The following is a 14,700-nucleotide window of genomic DNA, read 5'->3' on the forward strand; positions in this document are numbered from 1 at the left end:
AAAAAAAAATTACCGTCATCTCCTACCCGACCTCCTGCAATTGAAGATTTACTGAAAACCGCATTTCGCTGTTATGGGAGGTAATTTATATTACCTAAATACAGTCCTGTAATACGGACATTACCAAAATCGGCTTACAAAAAGTTTTTATTCAATTATCCGTGGTAGGTTTTTGTTGAAACTTATTAAGGATTAAGGACGTTCGATTGATTTAATTGAATTCGACAGAATTAACGAACTTCCTTAGATATACAGGGACTATGTTCTACTCGTAATAAGAGCTCTGGTGAAATCATTAATGAACATTGTTGGATCTTTTTGTATTGCCTAGATGAGTAGAGATGAGCTCATGACCGGGAGGTAATCACAACACCAGGGATGGTGTTGTGATTACAGGAGCCCACAGGCATCAACAACGTAACTACCGCCACCCATCTTGAGATATGATTTCTAAGGTCTCAGTATAGTTACAACGGCTGCCCCACCCTTCAAACTGGTATTACTGCTTAACGGCTGAAATAGGGAGGGTAGTGGTGTCTACCCTTGCAGGCTCACAAGAGGTCCTACCACCAGTAAAAAAAATATTAACATTCTGCACTCTTTCTCTATATCTATATCTATACTAATATTATAAAGAGGAAAGATTTGTTTGTTTGTTTGTTTGTTTCGAATAGGCTCCGAAACTACTGGACCGATTTGAAAAATTCTTTTTCCATTAGAAGCCGACATTGTCCCTGATGAACATAGGCTACTTTTTTTTTTTTTTATTTTTTTTTTTTTTTGGTTTCATTTGTGTTTTAATGTTTCCGAAGCGAAGCGAGGGCGGCTCGCTAGTTCTCTATAAGTATGGGAAATTTTATACTCCTCCGTCCGCACAATGCTTCGCGTATTAATTTATACTTATAGATATAAAAACCCAAAGTATATTAGTTTAAAATCTACAGGCCACGAGTTTTATATACGGAAACAAATTCGCCGTGTTGAGGTCGGAAATGTTGAAGAGCTTTTTCGTGTAAGCTTCCAACAATACGCGCCTCCATGTAACAACCGCTGACAGTTAGCAGACCCTTAACTCTCGCTTTTCTCGGTTAGTTTATCTTTATTATATTAATATTAATTAATCAGCTACGGACGAATGAAAATTAAAATAAAAAAAAGTAAGCAAACTTGTTATATATTTAGAAGTTGTCGTGGCCTAAAGGATAAGACGTTCGGTGCATTCGTGTTGAGCGATGCACTGGTGTTCGAATCCCGCAGGCGGGTACCAATTTTTCTAATGAAATACGTCCTTAACAACTGTTCATGATTGACTTCCACGGTGAAGAAATAGCATCGTGTAATAAAAAACAAACCCGCAAAATTATAATTTGCGTAATTACTGGTGGTAGGACCTCTTGTGAGTCCGCACGGGTAGGTTCCAACTATTACTATCCACGACAAAGGAGTCTGAAAACTATAGTTTTTTTTTATTGCCCTTGTAGGCAGACGAGTATATGGCCCACCTGATGGTGAGTGGTTACTGTCGTTTATGGACGTCAGCAATGTCAGTGGCAGAGCCAAGCCGCTGCCTACAATTAAGTACTCTCCGCAAGCCTCGTTTGAAGAAGGACATGTCTTAGCGCTCGGGAAACACCACTGCAAGCTGCATGTAATTATTATTTTTATCTGTGACGGAACGTAACCGGATGTGTCGTGGCTGCGTTATCGCAACGCAACATCCGGTTATCGTCCGGAACGTGACAGTTCTGTTTTATGTAAATTTCGTTATACCCCCTTTTCTTATTCTTTTTTTGTCCTTACTTTTGTAAGATGAATGTTTTTCAATGGTAATACCTTCATGAACGTTGTTCATTTATTGTTGAAGTGAAAACTTCTTTAGAATCGTTGTGATTTCAAACCGGATGCAACGGAAAAAACGACAGGTAAGAGACACAAATACAAAAATGTGTAGGATGAAGCCAGCAAAGAATGAGACAGAAATATACATACTATTTAATACAGCGCTATCTGTGAGATTTTTTAATACTAACGTGTGTATGAAAGCTCTTGTAGTGAATTTTAATTTAGGATTATACGTGAAATTAAAATATCAATTCACAGAGGGCGCTACCTTACAATTATTTACTAATGACAAAATTTTACATATACTTAAGACGTTTAGGATAATTGTATTTTAATTTTGGAAGGTTTCACTTCTACCGCGTGTGAATTGCACACATGTATTTTTTTTTTATTCTTATCTAGTTCACTTTATGATAAAGATATAGCATATATATACACATGATGTTGAAGTCCCAAGCGATTTGGAACAACAACTCTTCGAATTCAAACTGTCAAGAATTGGAACCGAGAACAACTCTTATCTGTGTTTTAGATAAAAAAAGGTACTACATAAACTTCTTCTTTTTAAAGTCGGTTCATAGATGCGAACCCTCGTCACGTGACGTCACGCTGAATGTATTAAAACTTTAGAAACCGGATTACGAAACGAACGGATGCGAATGAATGATTAAAGAATGATTTACGGACGTAATTGAATGAATGTGTTAGTCTCGGAAGTGAACGATGTTTTTTGGGTTTTTTATTTTATTTTATTCTAGATAATTGGGTTATTTATTAGATTTAAATGGAAGCATGCTTACTCGTTTTGGTGTGATTCAAACAAAATCCAAATAAAACTAATGTTTCTTTGAATATTTGTCTTCTATGTGTTTCTAAGCTAGTATTCAAATTATAATGAAACTTTGGTACAGTTATTGATGAAAATTCATTTTTTAATAAAAAAAATATTGCTTATGTGGGTGACGAGCTCACGGCCCAACTGGTGTTAAGCTGTTACCGGAGTCCATAGACATCTATAACGTAAATGCGCCACCCACCTCGAGATATAAGTAGTAAGGTCTCAGTATAGTTACAACGGCTGCCCCACCATTCAAGCCGAAATGCATTACTGCTTCACGGCAGAAATAGGCGAGGTGGTGGTACCTACCCTTGCGGACTCACAAGAGGTCCTACCACCAGTTACGCACGCATTTACGCATTACGCAGTTACCACGCATTACGCGAAGCAGTAATGCGTTTATATATGTACTTGCTTCGGCAGTACATATACTAAAATTGGAACGATACAGAGAAGATTAGCATGGCCCTGCGCAAGTATGACACGCGAAATCGTGAAGCGTTCCACCTTTTATTTTAATAACATGTACTTTTAGGTTAGGAATATTGTGTTCTTTTTTTTTATGGACTTTAGGGCGGGAACGTGAGGAGTGAAGTTGTGTGATTTGTTTTATTTTGTCTATTTAGTGTTTCTTCGGGTTTAAATGTGTAATAATGGTGGTTTATTAACTGTTTAATATCTGTGAAAGTGCACAAATGTGGGAAAATGAAACAAAGCCGCTGGACGAACTTCTCGGGATCCTCCAAAAAGTCCACTGAAAAAATCTTAGTAAATGACCACCATTTTACTGAGATTATATTTCATCCCATATCATCTTCATTTCATTTCACTCCTTATTATCACTTTTCATAAAATTATGAATAATATAAAATAAAATAAGACATGACTTAAAGGTCTCAGTTACCAGGTCATAAAATATCCTAAAAAAAAATTCTTTTTTTTATAATAAAGTCAATTTGGAAACGAGAGTAGAACTGACAAACGATCTGTTTTAATGCTAAAGGGAGGGTAGTCTTCCAAGCGATCTGCTGTTCCGTTGAAATACATATTGTCCGTGTTGTCTGGCACGCGGCCAAACGTGTTTCGTTTTTGTGTCTCCCCTAAACACCGACTTGCGGTTTCGGACGTCAAGAATTGTAGAACAGCATTTATAGAGTTTTGATGAAATCATTTAATTGAATTTTATAAATCTGTCTAGTACCGGACCCGCCCGGGAAGAAACCTCTGTCTTGCCTAGTTCTATCACGAAGTAAGCGTATGCTATAGCGTTTATACTGGTGGTAGGACCTCTTGTGAGTCCGCACGGGCAGGTATTACCACAATGCGTTTTGGTTTGAAAGGTGGGTTAGCCGTTGGTACTATATTGAGACCTTAGAACTCACATCTCAAGGTGGGTGGCGACATTTACGTTGTAGATGTCTATAGACTCAGGTAGACACTTAACACCAGGTGGACCGTGAGCTCGTCCACCGATTACAGCAATAAAAAAGCAACAACAACAAAAAAAACCTGGAGTATTTTACGTATATCGTAATTTTGGTAACTGTAACTAACTCCTGGGCCACTGAGTCGGTCAGTCCAGATAACATTCCACATATAAGACCATAATGTAGCAGCCAGCCACAGGCTGTCAGCATTCACGTATCCCCTAGTGGTTTTAGATTAGAAAACAAGACCAGGATCGCACTTCCAGAGATGGATGAAAGTTAATGGCAGTCAATTTTGGAGGAATTGCTTACCCATACATTCGGACTTTATACGAAATTTGTCTCTAGATAGAGCCTTAAACAATACTATAAAGTCTATAATGGTAGAAAATCTCGAATCCTATAAATTTCAGCAAATATCATAAAAGATAAATAAGTGGTAACAAATCACGCACGATTGTCCGGCCCCAATTTAGGATTACCTGTGTTATGGATACCAGAGAATTATTATACATACTTACATACGTTTCAATATATTTATATATATGATAGTTAATAAACACACAAACAAAGAGCAAACAAAACTGTTCATCACACGAATGTTTGCCCGACGTGGGAACCGAACCCACGATTTTCGGCGCAATAGTCAGGGGCGCTAACTACGAGTGTGGTTATACTCACCCCAAATTAAATAAAAGTGAAGTTGCATAGTGAGCTTTTGCACTGAATTCGAGCAAAAAAGTAATGAGTTAATAAGTCCATTAGAGTCCCACCATACAGACTTGGCATAGTGGGTAATTCTTTTCAGAATCAATGACTGTCTAATTCTGAAATACAATAATCAATTCTCATTCCTCAAACCTAGTCACGATGATTTCTATTTCGTCTTTTGTTTTTTTTAATAGTGTCTTTATTATGAAGTTACATACTCTGTATTAATAATGCCAGGAGGTTGGATTGCAGAGGTGTTGGTGATAACTTCTATGTGTACCTGTATAGTAAGTATGGATGCAGAGGTATATTTTTTTACTAGTGGTAGGACCACTTGTGAGTCCGCGCGGGTAGGTACCACCACCCTGGCTATTTCTGTCGTGAAGCAGTAATGCGTTTCGGCTTGAAAGGTGGGGTAGCCGTTGTAACTATACTTGAGACCTTAGAACTTATATCTCAAGATTAGTGGCGCATTTACGTTGTGGATGTCTATGGGCTCCAGTAACCACTTAACAACAGGTGGGCTGTGAGCTCGTCCACACATGTTAGCAATAAAAAAATTTCTTGTTTTAAATTTACTTTATCATTTATTATGAGTGGCATTCAGGTTCAACCTTAATAAAATGGACCGGTAATCTTGATTTCCTTTTAGACAGCGCGCATACAAATCCGTTACAATCAGTGCACGGGCCAAGCCAATTAGTCCCTCAGAAAACTTTTCAAAATCCAAGCGTCAGCCAATTCCAGGGCAAAAGTCAAGATTTTTCCCGCAAATGGCTCGCCTTAACTACACCCCTGACGTGGATTAGCGAAAATTTTCAACGTAAAGGCGGTTTCCTTGAAATTAAAATTCTGCGGCACACTCCGGTGAAAGTTGAAATTTGAGTTTTCGAAGTCATTATCTTTCCTCTGACGGTCAGGTTTTCGAAGCAATCTTTCATTTGACATTGGCCATTGACAATGGTTAAGAATGAAATTAGAATTCATGTCCTCATTTACAATTAGCCTAGTTACATTGCGACTGAGATTGCGATCCCAAAATAAAAAACGCGGGAATACTGGGCACGCTCTTTGTGTACGTTGGGGTTTCAATTTATTTGCAACAAAATGTCAAGCTACCATTCAAACTAGAATACACAATAGCTTTGGGTTACGCATAGGCTCAAACACTAGAGCTTTTTAATTTAACTAGTGTACCCGCAGTAGTCGAAATTCGACTATAATTCATTGAACTTATAAGTTTTTACACTATTATGATTCTATTGTCAAAGACTATTATACTTCAAAGTTCAAGACTACGCTTTAGATAAATCAAATATATTAATAAGACAATCTATAAAAGTTTGACAATAAACAAATAATATGCATGAGTATGTGTGTGTCAATTACATGGTGCGTGTGTAATGTTTTTTTTATTGATTTAATGTATATATTTTTTATGCATTATTTAGAAATATATGAACATTCTCCACTCATGCTCTATATCTCCGTAAGTGTGTTAAATTTCATCATTCATTTCTTCCGTCCGCGCAATTTTCGTAAAAAGGGGTACGAAGTTTTTGCTTCACGTGTTAATATATAGATTATTGTACAAAATTTTACTTGTGGTAGGACTTCTTATAAGTCCGCTGGGGTCAGTACCACCATCCCGCCCATTTTTGCCGTGAAGCAGTAATGCGTTTCGGTTTGAAGGGTGGGGCAGCTGTTGTAACTATACTGAGACTTTAGAACTTATATCTCAAGGTACTACGGTTACCAATAATACCCGGCTATAAAAAAGGATAATTATATTTTTTTAAGCTGAACTATCTGCATTACTACCTATACGCCAGGAGTTTTACAGATCAAACAACAGGCTCTAACAACTGCACGCTTGTTTCTTCTCAAATTTTACCTTTAATGTTATTACCAATCATCTTCACCTTCTGTATATTTCGATTTAAGAGGGTTTTTCTCAAATATATTGTAATCTCCAAATGTTCCCAGGTAAGCTGGGCTCAGTGTCATTTAAAACGTCCTTTCCCTGTGCCGTGTACAGAGGAGCTTGTTCTTTACGACTGAAGAGAACGCACGGTGGCCAGGAATGGAATGTCTTTGTGTCAAGCGAAAATATTTGGGTCCTCGCGTATTTTGAATGTTTGGCAATGCGGTTAGTTTAGCTTTATGACTTAGTTTTAGGTTTTGGGTGTTTTGAACACGCATCACTGACATGGGTTTGAGGTATGTTGAACATTTTTAATGCGACTTTTATTGGTCTAGAAGACAAAAGCTTAAAACAATCCTGACATTGGCTGACCCATAAGTTTCACAGCGCATTGCCTGAGACATACGGTTGAAATCTAATTGCATTAATATATCGGCTGTCTGACCCCATAAAGCTTTGCGGTAGTATTTTTGACAAAAAAAAACATATTTTTAGGATCAGAAAATAATAGACTAAATGTGGCAAGAGATAAAACTGAGTGAGGAAACTAAATATTGGCTTTCGTAGGCTTCGTTTATACACCTTTATGGTTAGGGAGGCTTTTGAGATTAGCATAAGGGACCGCAAAGACCGAATTTGTATTTCTTGAATACGGTAATCTGATAGCATATATTGTGATAGTCCTTGAGGCGTTTTGCCAACGTTGATATTGGTATTGCTATCTCATTGTTACTGTATTTGGGGTTCATAGCTTTGTTTGGGTTTTTTGGGGTTAAATGGTAGTAGTAGTAAGGTGAATTAAGCTGAATGTCATATCGGACAGTCTTAGTTATCCACGTAATTGAGGCACAGACTTATCAATGATATTTCTGCAATAAATCATGAGGGTCATACCGTATTTTAGGTATTTCTGTGTATTTCTTTGACTAGTACCTATCAGCACTCATTATCGCGGGTCTATCGTTAATCCTTGATTTTAAAATGTCTTTTCAGTTTTTCTCCAATTTATTTATACAAAGCGTGACCTAGCGTGTCAGGTACTTACACCCAGAGATAACTAATCCACCGATCCAATTTAAATTAGTATCTTATAAGCTTCTGATAACGTCCATGTAAAATTGCCAACTAAAACTGCACCTTATGAATTCAATTCTGCTTCTTTATTCATTTGTCAATTGGAGGCTTCACAATCGCGAACGCTAATTGACGCTGTCGTTATAATCAAGATTCAGTTTGGTAGCCACCCCGTAACCAGTAAACAGACTAATAACTAATACCCAAAGCAACTATTTGAATTATTCATGGAAACAATTGCTGACTCCTAATTAAATTTGTAAGAGGCTAGTGTATCCCGGAGACTTAAGAGATTCATAGGGTGGGCTGCCAAATAATTTGTAGCAGCGACCTGCTGTTGCGCTTAATAAGTAATTCTAGAGTAGTTTCTAAGTTTTTTTTACTTCAGCGGACTTTTTTTTTATTCCTTATATGGGTGGACGAGTTCACAGCCAACCTGGTGTTAAGTGGTTACTGGAGCCCATAGACATCTACAACATAAATGTGCCACCCACCTTGAGATGTAAGTTCTAAGGTCTCAGTATGCTTACAACGGCTGCCCCACCCTTCAAACCGAAACACATTACTGCTTCACGGCAGAAAATAAGCAGGGTGGTGGTACCTACCCGTACGGACTCACAAGAGGTCCCACCAGTAATTACGCAAATTATAATTTTGCGGGTTTGATTTTTATTACACGATGTTATTCCTTAACTGTGGAAGTCAATCGTGAACATTTGTTAAGTACGTTAATAAGTTTGTTCATTAGAAAAATTGGTAACCGCCTGCGGGATTCCAACACCGTTGCATCGCTAGATACGAATGCACCGGACGTCTTATCTTTTAGGCCACGACGACTTTTAAAATAATTGTGATTTAATGTCATAATTAATTCATATTTGTATTAAATCCAGCCTCATTTATTTCTTTATTTAGCCACACGAAACATATTATAAGACGTATTGTTTAGAATGTAAGAAAAGCGGGCACTACAAGAAAATTCGTAGTGGCTATAACTATGGCTATACATATGTTTGGAATAATATATGTTTTTGCAACATCATGCCTTCCTACAACGGTGCGAATGGTGCAGATTTTTGGTATATTAGACGAGTGATAAATTATTAAGAAGCGATTTAATATATTCTTATAAATTTAATAAATTTGACGAAGCTGGAACGCGAAAATTATTTGCGGGTTAATGGATAAGTTGCTTGGTATAACCATTAATGTTTCACTAACTTTTTATACGTACCCTCAAATGACTTCTAAGCAAATGTATTATTAGTAAAGTTAGGTATATGATTAGAAGCTCATTTATTTAAAAAAGAAATTAAAATACTCGTTTTCATTGAATTTACAAAACAAATGCGAAATTAATCTGAGAATGGGTTTTTGATTAAATCCACATCAATTCATATCTTTAATCACAAAACATCAGGACATACTTGAAAAAGAAACTGCTCAAAACCCTAAAAACACCAAAAGCTCAGGATATAAATCCAGAACGCGCTCGATTTCACTTACGAACTAGATCGGGCGGATGCAATGCCTTAATCGCCGTGCAAGCCGGCCCTAAATTAGGAAATAAACCCCACAGTAGCTGTCGACGTGGAATGGATTACGAGAGACCCTTTTTCCAGGGATATATGGATGTAGCAGGATAATATTTTGTTAGCTGTGACTGCAGAAATACATTTCGACACATTAAAATCTCATTTGCATTGAAACTAACTAATAAATTGTATTATTGATAATAAGCATGAAAGTGTTTTGAGTGTGTGGATTTTTTGTCCGAAAATATTAGCGAGTTGTATTTCATTGCACTGATTTAGCAGAAAGCCAAGGTTGTAATTTTAACTTACAAATTCTATCTATCTTCTACCTTTTATTTCATAGACGTCCAATACTGGACATAAGCCTCTGCGTTGCCAAATAATTCTGAATTAATTTAAAATATGTGTATGCCATATTGAATATTAGAGATATTCAAGAGAAAAAAATATATAATTCAGTTGAAACCTCGATCCGTCCTCCAACTCCAAGGCTTGGAAAGCTGCAAAGGGAATTAAACGTGCCCTTTTACGTATATACGTTGCAATAATTCGTGCGCTCCGATAATGTTGAGGTCAACACGTTTTTAATACCTCCGGGAGTCGTCTAATGCTTCAAGGACCCGTTCATATACGACTCTCTTGGTATAATAGTATCCGATTTTAATGTGAATAAAATGTATTTCTAGCGTCGTTTGGTTTGTCAATGGGCTGTAACAGGGTTGATTTATTTTTCGAACTTTGTAAAGTTGTTTTTTGCAATTCGGACAATGTTTTTGGTGTGGTATCATCAACGCACGACGGATGGCGCTTTAGTAATGCTAATAAATTATTGTCAGTCATACAGTGCCTTTATAACTCTAAATAAAATTAGAAATGCTCATTATAAACATGGCCTTATAAATACTGTGAACTAAGCAATTCTGGATATGCAACGAATATGGACGTCGGTTCTCTCCTCTGGAGGGTCGTAAGGCCACTAAGTGAAATCCGAGGAAATCTATTTTTACTGATGCTGTTTAAAAATATCTTTACCCAAAAAAAGATTACTGACTTTTTTCGATTAAGTGAACAGAGGGGCGGCATTGGACATACCCTTTCTTCTTGGTCGTGTCCTTCATCTCTGAAGGTTGTGCCCAAAATTATTTTTTCATCTAATTTGGTTCTAATATCTATGTCTCTAATTTATTCAGAATTTGGCTGCTATTGGACTGTGGGCTTAGGCAGGCCAATAAGTATCGCTACTTGGTCGCACCATCGCCCAGATAATCGGCGACGAGAGCTTTTCCCATTTACTTCGTCCACCATAACCTCCTCCTCCCTGAGTCGCATTCATGTCTGAGGGTCTTGACTATCTCCTCCCATTATCCTTCTCTGGACGATGTTTCGCCATCTTCCTCTGTTCTCGGCGATGTGTATGGCATCGTAGAACTGTGCTATTCAGAGAGGTGCGGATTTGGTCGGACCAGCGCATTGGATTGCGTCATAATCATTTTATCGAAATTATTAGGTTGGCGATACTTGATATAACCAAACTAACCTAGGGTCATTTGGTAGCATATTGTAAAGAGTCGTATCTTAACTGCTAATTGATCGAGGATAGATTTATTTTTTCTCTAAGCGGTCCAGATTAGACGAAGCATCCTTCTAAATCCTTTACTGGTGGTAGGACCTCTCGTGAGTCTGCGGGTGGGTACCACCACTCTACCTATTTCTGACGCGAAGCAGTAATGCGTTTCGGTTTGAAGGGTGGGGCAGCCGTTGTAACTATACGTGAGACCTTAGAACTTATATCTCAAGTCGGTTGGCGCATTAATGTTGTAGATGTCTATGGGCTCCAGTAACCGCTTAACATCAGCTGGGCTGTGAGCTCGTCCACCCATCTAAGCAATAAAAAAATATATATTTAAATTATTTTTGAAAGTTATGCTGCAAATTCTTTCAACATGTGCGTTTTAATTTTACAATTCCCGACGTTTTTCTGAACACGATATGTCTAAATGTTTGTTTATTTATATCATATCGTCTACCGTTTAATAAACTTAAATTGTCATTTAAAAAAACATTAAATTTTAATAGTCTAGACGTGTTAATTTTGCTTATTTCTTAGCTTGGCGTGATTAGCGATTTACCAATCGGAGTATGTTTGTGGAACATACTGGAAACACACAGGGTTTTTTTTAAATTATTTCCTACTATCTTATTTATTTATTACGTAACTATACTTTTGGAGCTGGTTTAAAATGGTACTTTATTCTATATAGTCTACAGTCAGCTCACGGTATGAAAAGACAATACAATTATTATTGAATGTAAGTACGCCCTACCATTGAATTTATAATTAGTGCTGTTTATTAGTTATCACACGAGATGGTCAATTATCGAATGGGCCGTTAATACAACTGCAGATGTACTATATCTATATCTATATAAATGAATTGCTATTCGTTAATCTCGCTAAAGCTCGAGAACGGCTGGACCGATTTGGCTAATTTTGGTCTTGAATTATTTGTGGAAGAACAGAGAAGGCTAAATATAAATAAGATAAATATGAAAGTGCTCGAAATTAATAAAAATAACAATTTTGTTTTTCCTTTGACGTGTCCCCCGTCGGACGGATTCCTTTTGTTTGTTTTAAGTTTATTTTATACAAAAGTTTAGGTCTTTTATTTATCGTTTGAAGCACTAGGAAGTCTGCCGGGTCAGCTAGTAAAATAATAAAATGAAGACGTCACAACCATGAATACGTGCCACGTTATTTTCAAGGGAAAACACTGCGACAGGAAAACTGGTCAAAACAACCCAAGTCTGACGTAATCTCGGCTTCGTAATAAACAAGGCACAATTTCGGGGCTTCTGGGGATGTTCCCGCGGGCATTGTGCTCGGCAGCCTCCAGTTAAACCAAAGATCAGGATTACGAGGCTACGGGGACACCCTATGACACACGAACATTGCTTAATGTGTTTTAAATTTGATCTCAGAGGCGGTAAACGGCTGTGAATGCTGCTCGCTCGCATACACCTATTGCGGGCAGTGAGATATTTTTGTATTAATGTAATTGGGTCTTCAATGATGTCGTTTGCGGTGAGCCTAAAGGGTAAGGCGTCCATATCTAGCGTGTATATCTAGCAATGCAACGGTGTTCGAATCCCGCAGGCGGGTAACTTCTAATGAAATACGTACTTAGCAAAATGTTCACGATTGACTTCCACGGTGAAGGAATAACATCGTGTAATAAAAATCAAAACCCGCAAAATTATAATTTGCATAATTACCACTCCGCACGGGTAGGTACCATCACCTTGCCTATTTCTGCCATGAAGCAGTAATGCGTTTCGGTTTGAAGGGTGGGGCGGAAGTTGTAACTATACTGAGAACTTAGAACTTATATCTCAAGGTGGGTGGTGCATTTACGTTTTAGATGTCTATGAACTCAAGTAACCACTTAACACCGCGTGGGCTGTGAGTTCGTCCACACATCTAAGCGAAAAAAAAGGTCCCGGTAACCATTTATCATGAGATGGACCGCGAATTATCCGTCTTTGCGAGTAACTCATAAACATGTGCCAGGGTTAACGAATAACTTCCTAAAACAAAATGTTTTTACAAATTTTTGATAGATTACATACCTACCGAAAATGTTTTAGGAAAATTATTTGTTTACGTTCAATAAACGTGAAGCTTTAAGCTTTAGTAAGCACCGTTGAACTTAAAGCTGTGTTTATTTGGGATCGCGCTGTTTATTTCTGTTTGTTAGTGTAAGAGAATTTGTATTTGCGTGTGTCGATTGTGGGCAAGACAATATTATTGTAGGTACATGATATCTTTTAGCACGCTTGTAGAAGTATTAGCTCGATATATCTATGTAACAGAATCATTCAAGTTATTATTTACCGGATTCAGGACTCCCGATGAAATTGAAAAAATTGCACACGCAACAAGAGCTTATAACAGTAATATAATCATTTTATTACTTCGACTTTTTTACTTTTTACTGGTGGTAGGTAGGACCCTTTGTGAGTCCGCACGGTTAGGTACCACCCTGCTTATTTCTGCCGTGAAGCAGTAATGCGTTTCAGTTTGGAGGGCGGGGCCGGCGTTCTGCTGTTAACGACCTTATAACTCGTTTCTCGAGGGGAGCATTTAAGTTGTAGATGTCTATGATGGTAAAAACGAGACAATGGTATCATCTCGAAGAATTCCTCAGAGCACTCAGTATATAGGAGGGATTAGGATTTAGAAAGATAACTTGTATGTAGATATATAGAAATTTGTCGCATTTAATTTATGGTCCGCGAAAAATCCAAGAGAATATATTTATTTTTACTGTTCATACGAAAACGCCCAACGATAAGGGCGTTTCACTATGTCACTTGGCACGGCGCCCGCTAGCTAATTTGCCTCTGCAAATTTCGCTGCGTCTAAATGTAACAACTTGTATACCAATATCACATATTGCGTTTCCTGTTCGTTTACGGATTTTTTTGAAGTGAAAACTTCTTTAGAATCGTTGTGATTTCAAACCGGATGCAACGGAAAAAACGACAGGTAAGAGACACAAATACAAAAATGTGTAGGATGAAGCCAGCAAAGAATGAGACAGAAATATGCATACTATTTAATACAGCGCCATCTGTGAGATTTTTTAATACTAACATGTGTATGAAAGCTCTTGTAGTGAATTTTAATTTAGGATTATACGTGAAATTAAAATATCAATTCACAGAGGGCGCTACCTTACAGTTATTTACTAATGACAAAATTTTACATATACTTAAGACGTTTAGGATAATTGTATTTTAATTTTGGAAGGTTTCACTTCTACCACGTGTGAATTGTACACATGTATTTTTTTTTCCGGATATTTATCCGCCTTTCTTCCCGCCAGTCCTATCATTGTAACTCTTATTAGGCTAGGACCCAAAGCGACCACCAAGCGAAAAGGAACGGCAGGGCTTAAAGTTTCCCCAGGGAGAGATAATTTGTCTTAGACCCACAACGAGTCTAATCAGAAGAAACGGGAGAGACAGTGGAAGCTGAAATGGGAAGTACCTACCGTTGTACTTATGATGGCAGTAATAGTTGTGCTAAAACTTCTGATTGCAGGTCAGATTTGAACGCTAAGCACGTTTTTTTTATAGCCATATCAAGTAAATAGGCATACGTCCCACCCCGCCTATTTCTACCGTGAAGCAGCAATGCGTTTCGGCTTGAAGAGTGGGGTAGCCGTTGTAACTATACTGAGACCTTAGAACTTATATCTCAAGGTGGGTGGCGCATTTGCGTTGTAGATGTCTATGGGCTTCAGTAACCACTTAACACCAGGTGGGCTGTGAGCTCGTCCACCCATT

The 14,700-nt window shown here is 37.7% G+C and overlaps 1 protein-coding gene, 1 long non-coding RNA gene and 1 other non-coding gene across 3 annotated transcripts in view; 2 read left to right on the plus strand and 1 right to left on the minus strand.

Moving 5' to 3' along the window:
- Window positions 1–14,700, minus strand: part of LOC149499796 (uncharacterized) — a 588,308-nt gene that overhangs the window by 137,752 nt on the left and 435,856 nt on the right. The window lies entirely within an intron of this gene.
- Octalpha2R (alpha2-adrenergic-like octopamine receptor) overlaps window positions 1–14,700 on the plus strand; it is a 448,087-nt gene that overhangs the window by 30,976 nt on the left and 402,411 nt on the right. The window lies entirely within an intron of this gene.
- Window positions 3,088–3,193, plus strand: LOC114241580 (U6 spliceosomal RNA). The gene has a single exon (XR_003624600.2). It is a non-coding gene; the product is annotated as a U6 spliceosomal RNA (small nuclear RNA).

The sequence above is a fragment of the Bombyx mandarina genome, chromosome 26 (assembly GCF_030267445.1).
Source record: "Bombyx mandarina strain Sakado chromosome 26, ASM3026744v2".
In the NCBI taxonomy this organism is placed as follows: Eukaryota; Metazoa; Arthropoda; class Insecta; order Lepidoptera; family Bombycidae; genus Bombyx; species Bombyx mandarina.